This window comes from Sus scrofa, chromosome 3 (genome assembly GCF_000003025.6).
Source record: "Sus scrofa isolate TJ Tabasco breed Duroc chromosome 3, Sscrofa11.1, whole genome shotgun sequence".
NCBI classification, from domain to species: domain Eukaryota; kingdom Metazoa; phylum Chordata; class Mammalia; order Artiodactyla; family Suidae; genus Sus; species Sus scrofa.
Genome location: NC_010445.4, coordinates 80,125,002 through 80,135,218, shown reverse-complemented (window position 1 = coordinate 80,135,218; position 10,217 = coordinate 80,125,002). Strand labels below are relative to the sequence as shown.

At 41.5% G+C, this 10,217-nt stretch overlaps 1 pseudogene; it reads left to right on the top strand.

Moving 5' to 3' along the window:
- On the top strand, positions 6,128 to 10,000 carry LOC100522072 (annotated as a pseudogene).

Genomic DNA, 10,217 nt, shown 5'->3' with positions numbered 1-10,217 from the left:
CCTTCTGCTTATTTGAATAAGCACCGTGATAGTCCTAGTTTGACCTTATAGGGTCAAATACTCTTTTACAGATACCAAGGAGGAGCTAATATTTGAGAAGGAAGAGGAGGTCTTTTCCCACCCCCACTCCCTTTGGATTGTAAAACTGTAGCCCACCTAATCCTCAAGGCAGAACTTCCTTGCCTGCCTACTCGCATCTCCCACAAGCATCCTATCTTAATAAATCTATTTTTTGAAATCTATTTCACTTTGTCTCTCCCTGAATTCCTCTGCACAGAAGCACAAAGAACCTGAACCTCATTAAGTCCAGACACGGAGTTAGTGATTCTAATTTAAAAACTGTGGATTCAAGTCCCAATCTGGGTTTAGGCTGGGTTTGAGTCCTGGCATGTGGGTTCAAGTCCCAGTCTGGGTTCTGGCCAGGTTCAAGACATAAGTGCTATCGGTTTCACAGTGATTTGACTGGCTTGAAGGGAATTTTGTTGAAGCAGGTTGGTAAACATGGCACTTTGATAATCAGGTGGAAATTTAATAGTTCTGGTTAATATTTTCTTAAAAATTCATAGTTTGGGGATCATTGCGGAACAGTTCTACAGGCCAGTCCCATCAAACTGTTTTATAAGACAGTTTGCCTCAAGATGCTTCGGAGGGAAGTTTCTTTGTGAGCATTTTCCCAGTACTGACATATTGAAGTTAAATGAGTCTTCTGCATATTTAAAAAGATTAACATATCCAAATAAAAAGATTAATTAATTCACAGAGACTTTCTCTGACTGTGTAAGTGAGAAATTATCCTGGCGTTGAGTCACTGGGAGGATAAAGAACTCCAGATTAGGAATCTAGAGTAGTTAATTCCAGCTCTGTTCCCAAAGAAACTGCTTGATCTTTCTGAGCCTTGCGGAGCCTTTCTGAGCTCAGGGACCCCTCCTATAGTGTGAGATTGAATTAAAAAACCTGTAACATGCCTTCCAACTTGAATAGCCCATTTTGCTTATCTGAAAGCACATTTAGTCTCTAGGAATGGCATAAGTAGCTGTGAACACGGAGAACTGGTTCATACGTCAATGTTGTGGCTAATAGAGCCTCCAGGACCATTACAGGGATGTAGATAATAACATACAAAGTTAAAATCTCATGACTTAAATCACAATTGCTCTTTGGATGAGTGATTCAAAAGGTGCACAAAAAACAGGTTTGAGTAAGGCCCACTTACAGTTAATGCTGGCTGAAAAGAAAAGTGAAATGTGATGAAAGATACACTGAAATTAACCGGAAGAGGAACCCTTTGCTATTTGCAGGTCTCCGGCAGGACCACTTCACTTACCAGCTTAGTTCTGTGACCTTATAAGTGTCTCTTGAGCTTCTGGCACTGGATTTTCCCCTCAGATACATTTCCCCTGTACTGCTTATCTTGTAAAATTAACTACTGTGTTACAGATGCATGAGCCAAAGCTAATTTTATAAGAAACTTGAGTGAGAGGAAATCAATCTTTCGAGGTCCCTGAAGTCCTGAGATCATAAAGAAAGGGATAAAGAAGTAGTTTCTGGTTTTTTACTTTTGATTTCCTTCTTAGTTTCAGTTTTCCTGAAACTCTCTCCTCAGAACTTGCATGGCATATATAGATGCTTATAAACAAAACAATGACAAATACTATGCTGTTGGAAAGGTCACAGCCTGCAGCAGCCAAGGGAGGCTGCCAGGCTGGCTTGTTAGTGGAAATTTACAAATGATAATGAGGCTGCCACTTTAGCTTTAAGAGCTACTCCCACTTGGGGACCTGAAACTCTGTAGTCACCAAAACAGCAAAAAGTAGTTAATTCTTTGATTTACTGAAAGGAGCCCTATTGATCAAGTTCATTTAAGGTTATTAGTTTATTCTACACATTATCACAGTTGTGCAATCATACACACTTCTGCACTTACAAGATTTAATTATTGTTGAGTTACAAAATCATGGGTTATGCCCATCCGCTGTAAGCCCAATCTTAAAGAATGTGCAAGCTTAAAATTCTAAGAATTGTTTTCTGTTTCTCTCCTGGTTACGAGATTGTGTGTGTGTGTGTGGTGTGTGTGTGTGGTGTGTGTGTTTTGTTATGTAAAACTGAATGACTGTTTTGAAAAGATCTAGGCAAAGGGTCATGACAACAATTCAGCTATTTAGCACAACTCTTCGTAAACAAATCACCAGAGAAAGGCTTAAATTGAGGTAATAATTCCATTTCATTGTCAGTGAATAAACACCAGGCATCTATGGATATATTTAATTAATTCCTGCACTCTGTTCAAATACAAATTAATACAAAATAGCATTTTGTCACTTGAAGGTAATTGTCCAAAAGCTATCTTCAAGAGCTCTATGATTAAAGTATGGATTTAGTTATGGAATTCGTAAGACTCCACAGAAATATTTTGAAGTGAACATTTATTCCACAAAAAGGCAGATAAAGTAGGGAATAAATGATGGCAAGAAAGATACCAGTCACAGTAACAACAATACAAACCAACTGTGTTCTGCTAGAGGTGCAAACACGCTCCCCTCTTAGCAGCAAGGAGGGGCAATGTAAACCAGATGGGAGAACCCAGATGGGAGGACGAGCTTCAGTGAGAAAGGGAAGTGATTAGGAGTCCTTCTAGGAAGATGAGTACTGTTTTGATTAATAGAGGAGGGGGGAGGCAGGGAAGGCAAAAAGGTGGGGCTGGAATTTGAGCAGACTTGGAAGGTTGACCTAAAAAGTGTTACTCTATCAAAGAAAGATTTTTTTCCCTTTTTGTGTCTTCATTTTTTCAAGTTGAAAAATAAATATATATTTATTATAAACATTAAATATTGTGAAAAGCAGTAGAAAACACTGAAAAGTAGAAATAGCTTCTCATAATTCCACAACCCCAGAGCAAACCATTATTAGGGCAAATGGATATTATTAAAGTTTTAACAAGTATTGCTAAATTGCCTTCCCCAAAGCCTGTATTTATTAATACTTGCACCAATAATGGATGAGGGTACTTGTTTTCCCACATATGTGGGTATTTTCAGTCATTTTAATTTCTGCCAATCTCATAGGAGAAAAATAACATTTTATTATGGAGCATCTTTTCATTTTGTTTTGGTCATTTGATCTTTCGCCCCTAATTTGAAATGCTCCCTTTATCATAACTCATCAGTGCATCTTTAGCACCTAGCATATATGAGGCACTCACTAAAGGAAGATGCATAATAGATAGGAATGTTTATTGCTGCTCTTCTGAGGAGAAAAATGGTGTGATCACATCCGGGCTTTAAGACCATAGTTCTAGTGAAACTAGGGAGAAAGGAATGAGAGCAGAAAGCTACTGAATTCAGAGGATGGTTAGAAAAATCATTAAAATATTTCAGGCAGGAAAATGAACACTACCTAGAAAAGAACACTTTACCTAGGGTAGTGCCAGTGGGAATGAAAAATGGAAATAGATAATAGGGAGCATTCGAGGAGTGGAACTGAGGTAACTTCCTATCAATTTAAGTAAGATTTAGGCAAGAAGAGGAAACACAAGGAAGTATTAAAAAAGACTGGAGTTTTTAGCTTGGAAACCTGAGTGGGTTTTCACACAGTTAATGGGAATATGGAACCCATATTGAATAACTTTTTTGAAGAGAGTTGTGAATAAGTTCATTTTATTTTTGTTTATTTTCCTGTCTTTTTTTTTTTTTTTTTTTTTTCTTTTTAGGGCCTCAGCTGCAGCATATGGAAGTTCTCAAATATCCTAATTTTTTGTTGTTGTTGTTGTTGTTGCTATTTCTTGGGCCGCTCCCGCGGCATATGGAGGTTCCCAGGCTAGGGGTTGAATCGGAGCTGTAGCCACCGGCCTACGCCAGAGCCACACAACTCGGGATCCGAGCCGCATCTGCGACTTACACCACAGCTCACGGCAACGCCGGATCGTCAACCCACTGAGCGAGGGCAGGGATCGAACCCGCAACCTCATGGTTCCTAGTCGGATTCATTAACCACTGCGCCACGACGGGAACTCCTATTTTCCTGTCTTTTTGCCTTTTCTAGGGCCGTTCCTGTGGCATAAGGAAGTTCCCAGGCTAGGGGTCGAATCAGAGCTGTGGCCGCGGGTCTATGCAGAGCCACAGCAACGTGGGATCCGAGGCGCGTCTGCAACCTACACCACAGCTCACGGCAACCCCAGATCCTTAACCCACTGAGCAAGGGCAGGGATTGAACCCACAACCTCATGGTTCCTAGTTGGATTCGTTAACCACTGAGGCACAAGGGGAACTCCATGAATTTCATTTTATGTGCTAAGGTGGGGACTGCCTCCTTCTGTTCTATTTACGACTTTGTTTTCATTCCTTTTTGCTTCCATTATGATAGTGTTCCATCAGTCTCCGCCATTTTGCACTGTTTTTTTTTTTTTTTTTTTTTTTTGGCTGTGTACAGTATATGGAGCTCCTGGACCAGGAATCAGACCTGGACTGCAGCTGCAAACTAATTTGCAGCTGTGGCAACCCTGGATCCTCAACCCACTGTGCTGACAGGAGATGGAACCCATGTCCCAGTGCTCCCAAGACACTGCCGATCCCATTGCCCGTAGTGGGAGCTCCCATTTTTCACTTTTGAGTTCCACTTTTCCACTGGAGTTCTTTACCTAAAAGTATATTCAAGTTGCCTGTTTCCTTAACTACACCATTATTATAGTCTTTCCTTTATTATTCCCATTGCCCTAACTTTTTTTTTTTTCACCATCACTTATCCATGCATTAATTCATTCACTTCTTTTATATGGAGAGTTTTCAATATCCCAGGCATGGTTCTGCATGACAGGGAAAATCAGTAAATAAAAGAAATAAAAATCCCTTGCTTCCTTGGAGGTCACATACTTATTCTACTTGTTCATTATTTTCTTCTTATCTGCTTCCACCATTGTCCTGAAATTGTTCTTCTGAAAGTTGACACTGATTTTGAAACTGAAATCCAAGTGCCATTTGTCCTCTCTGCAGCACTTGATATTTTTGACAGCTCTCTATTCCCTTAGCTTAACTCTTATTATCTTCACTTCTGCTTTTCTATTTCCTGGAATGCTACATTATGTACTCTGCCTTTTTTCTATTCTTTTCTCCAGTCCTTCCATATAAATCATGTTTTAAGGACTCACTCTCAGATGTGACATTCATTTTAACTTGTACTATACCATAAACCCAAGTTTACACATAAAGTTTACACATAAACTTGGTTGTACGTTTTATCTAGACCAATGTTTCCTAAAATTGTTCCATGGAACTGAACTTATTTGAGCTGTTAATGGATGTTATATAAAGAAAGAATTCTGTTCAAATACTTTTAGGAAAACATTGGGCTGCTCCATGGTAGAACTTTTTAGAGCAATTGACATGCAAATGAGAATTATGAATCAGCTACAGAATGAATGTATCTTCCTCATCTCTTTGATCATAGAAACTTATTTTTGAGTTTTATCTTAGGACTTCTGAAGAACACACTTTAGGAAATATACTAAACAATAAGCTCTTTTAATGCCAAGACCTTATCATATATAGTTGTTCATGGATTACCTAAAGAACTCTGAAGAATATTTTGGTCGCAGGAGGTATTTAATACAATTCAATAGGTAGAGATTAAGTTGAGGACATTCCAAGTGCAAAAGTGAAAGGGGAGCAAGAAAGGAGTGCTCATGTTTAGAAATGCTTAGTTCAGCTTAGCCACAAATGATGATAAGGAAGTCTATGAACAACTGTACACCAACAAATTAGATAACTTAGATGAAATAGACAATTTCTTAGAAGGACACAAACTACCAACTCTAACTCAAGAAGAAAAAGACAATTTAGATACCTCTACAACAAGTGAATAGACTGAATTATTATTATTATTTTTTGTCTTTTTATGGCTGCACCCATGGCATGTGGAGGTTCCCAGGCTAGGAATCCAAGTGGAGCTGTAGCTGCTAGCCTACGCCACAGCCACAGCAACGCCAGATCCGAACCGTGTCTGCAACCTACACCACAGCTCATGGCAATGGTGGATCCTTAACCCACTGAACAAGACCAGGGATTGAACCTGCATCCTCACGAATACTAGGTCAGGTATGTTAACCGCTGAGCCACAACAGGAACTCCAGATTGAATTATTAATTTAAAAAAAGTACCGATAAGAGCAGGAGGAGGCGTCGGAGGAGCTCCTTTCCTCTTCTCAGACCCTGGAGCGTCCAGGGCGCAGAGCCGGAACTGGGGGGACACGGCGATTGCGGGGGCCCGGGAGGTTCCTGGATCGGGGATCAAACACCTACGTCACAGCTTCAACCCAAGCCACAGCAGTGACAACACCAGATCCTTAACCTGAATCTTCCTGGAAAAAGAGACATGAATGTCTGCAGTGATATTTCCTGACAAGAAGTTGATAACCAGAGAAGGCAAGGGGATCAACAACTAGGGAACAGGATTTCGAATTACCAGGATTTTATTTCACCTCCAACTACAGACTTCTGTTATGTCCTTTTAAATCAGAGAGAACTACAGCCAGAACCAAGACAAGGCAAACACAAGGCAAACAGATACTTTTCTTCTGTATTTTTTGATATTAAAAAAACCCTTAAATGTCTAGGAAACAAAACCAGAAGGATTCATCAGGATTCATTTTTGATTTGCAGTCCAATACTGTACTGGCCCAGGGAGGAGCTTTTGAGAACATGCAAGAGAAGATTAATGCAGTGCGTGCAATAGTTCCCAATAAGAGCAACAATGAAATTATCCTGGTTTTGCAGCACTTTGATAATTGTGTGGATAAAACAGTACAAGCATTCATGGAAGGTAGTGCCAGTGAAGTACTCAAAGAATGGACAGTAACAGGCAAGAAAAAGAACAAAAAGAAGAAAAGAAAACCAAAACCTGCAGCAGAACCAAGTAACAGTATCCCAGATTCCAATAAATTGGTTCCCACTCAGGAGGAGCGGTCTGCACCTTCCTCAGAGAAAGGTGGTATTAATGGTTATCATGTCAGTGGTGCCATCAATGATACTGAGTCAGTGGACTCACTCAGTGAAGGTATGGAGACACTTTCAGTAGATGCCAGAGAATTGGAGGATCCTGAGTCTGCCACACCCCATGTGCTGAATAGAACAGGATCCATGCTGGAGAATAGTGTCTCTGATTTTGAGTCCAAGTCTTTGACTATGCACTCCACTCAGAATTCTCAACAAAATAGGAATGCTGCTAAATCTCTCTCAGGATCTACCTTAGGACCTCCGTTTTCAAATCTAGGCTTGAAAGATGTTCCACTCTCTTCCACCAACAAAAAGCTAGACACCAGCGCTGCACGGTGTCTCTTGCACAATATCGATATTGAGTTGTAGTTAAAGAAGAAATGGATGCTTCCACTAAGAAAATGAAACAAGCTTTTGCTGAATTGCAGAGCCGTTTAATGGATCGAGAAGTGGCATTGCTGGCTGAAATGGACAAAGTGAAAGCTGAAGCAATGGAAATTTTGCTCAGCCATCAAAAGAAGGCCGAGCTTCTGAAGAAGATGACCATTGTGGCTGTGCGAATGTCAGAGGAGCAGTTGGTTGAGCTCAGAGCTGATAACAAGCACTTTGTTAGTGAACGCAAATATGACAAGGATCTGGGACGAGTGGCCCGATTCACCTGTGATATAGAGACCCTAAAGAAGAACACTGATTCATTTGGACAAGTGTCCCATCCAAAGAACAGCTATTCAACCAGATCTTGTTGTAGCTCGGTTGCCTCCGTGTTTTGAGTAGCCCATGTGATGCCTCTGCTGCTTCCTCTTCCGCCTGTGCCTCTGCTCCCAGCCTTACAACTGCTAACAAGAAAAGCTCAGCACCAGGAGAGACTCCTGCAGCCACCGCAGACTCCAGTGGCTGGCCCTACCAGCCTCATCGAGAGGTATTGCTGGGGAACAGATGAGGCGGACAAGGCTACAGGCCACAAGGCCCAAAGTCCAGTGACCCCACAAACCAAGGGCGCCATGACAGCACAGGTCGTTATAGAAATAGCTCCTGGTATTCATCTGGTTCCAGGTAACAGAGTGTTCCATCACAGGCACCAGGAAACACTAGTGAACAGGGCCAGGCTCACCCCGAAGGGACCAATGGAACTGGAGCCAGCACGGAGCCCAGCCCACCCAAGCCCTTGTTCATAAAGGGGCTGCCCAGCACAAACCCAGGACCTCACAGCCCGAAACCGTGAACTCTTGAGGGAAATTCCACCTGGGTTCTCTCCTCCATCCCACACAATTCAACTTGGTAACTGAACTGTAGGAACTTATAGTTAGATTTAATAACAAAAAGAAGTTTACACATATCACTTTTTACGCCATTCTAAATATTTTGGTTTCTTCTCTCGTTTTATTTTGGAAGGGAAGCTGTTTTTTCCCTTGACCTTTCCCAATGATAGGGATTGATTCTGACTGGTCATTTCCACCAGGGATCACAGGCAACTGTTGCCAGGTTTCCCAAGGGTCAGCAGGGTTCTCCCTAGAGCCCCAGGCCTTTCCAGTGCCTGAAGGGGCCTTCCTCTGCAACCCCTACTGCGCAGGCTTCAGGAGGTGGCTCGGAGCTGGTCTTGCTGCCTTTCCAGTCTAAGCAGAAGCCAGACATGCCTGCCTGGTTCCCTGGAAGTATCAGGGTAACCAGGAGAGGCAGTGAGGGGATTGAGTCCTGCCCTAAATTAGCCAGAGAAGGGGAATTGGATTGTTGAAAAGGAAAGAACACTAGGAAATACTTGAGAATCTGCCTCTGCTCCCAGAACATGCCTGAGATGGACACTCAGGGCGGGGTTTCAGTCTCTTGCTTGGCACCGTGGCTTAACCTGCATTTTCTTCCAAACACCCAAGCCTTGTTTCCTAGTACTGAGATGCCAGACCAGCCTAGGGAAGTCTATGGGAAAGTAGCATTTCATTAAAGGGAAAAAAGTCTTTCTCTGTTTTAGTGTTTGAAACTTTTTGTTGTTGTTCTGCTTCTTTCCTGATTCCTGTTTGGACCCTGAACCAAATTTATAGCAATATAATTAGTGTTAATCTAAGGTGTTACCCATCAAAAAATTGCCACAATCTTTAGAGTTGAATTAAATAAAAGCAACTGCATAAATGTACTCCCCCTCAAAAAAAAGTACCCACAAAGAAAAGCACAGGCCCAGATGGCTTCACTACTGAATTCTGCCATACATAGGTAATATAGATACAACCAAGCCTGATGTTGGAGGAATTTATACTTTACCCTATCAGTAGTGAACTACTTGAGGTTAGGAGAGTTGAATAATAATGATAAGGGCAGGGTCAAATTCCTCTTTCCAAACAGAGATGATGCTGAACCACCTCGGTCAAGTACACTCCTAAATTGGGCCAGAACCAGGTTGGCTCTGAATCTGCCAGGCGCAGAATCTATGCCATTTACTGCTTGATTGAGCATTGAGTATTAAGGCCATGAGGTAGTCCAATAGTTCTGAGCTGGAATAAATACCCTAAATCCAAACATCACCTGCAATAGACATCTACCTGTGTAGAAATTAATGAAAGTAGGTTATGAAATGGGCAGCTTACTGCTGCCTCAGGAAACTGGTGTTACTTTCGCTAAATCAGGTCAAATTTGCTTTCACAATCTTTAGTAAGGAATTGGAGCTACTCAGAAAAACATGACCAAAGTTCATGTCAAACCACGGCCATAACCATTACCTAAAATTGTCTTGCATATTGTAAAACCCCAAATTGAACTTTCTTCCCATACCTCTCTAATTTTAATTCCATAGAAGTACTTACTAAAATATAACCTAGATACGTTTCTTGTTTCATAAAATTATTTTACTTCTGTACATTATCTTATTTCTACTAAAGATATTATTAGGCTGTTATCTTGTTGATTCCCTATCTTCAGCAGGGCAGAAACAAGACTCTGACACTCAGCCAGCAGTCTGCTCACTCTGAGATATTCAGTGCCTATCCGCGTGATTTTTCCTTCATGTTCTTTTTTTTTTCTTTTTATGGCAGCGCTTGTGGCCTATGGAAGTTCCAAGGCTACGGGTTGAATCAGAGCTGCAGCTGGGGCCTATGGTATAGCCGTGGCAACACCAAAATGTGAGCCACATCTACAGCAATGCCAGATCCCTAACCCACTGAGTGAGGCCAGGGATGGAACCCACATCCTCAGAGAGAGAACCTTGTGTTCTGTTCTTAACCTGCTGAGCCACAATGAGAACTCCTAAGGA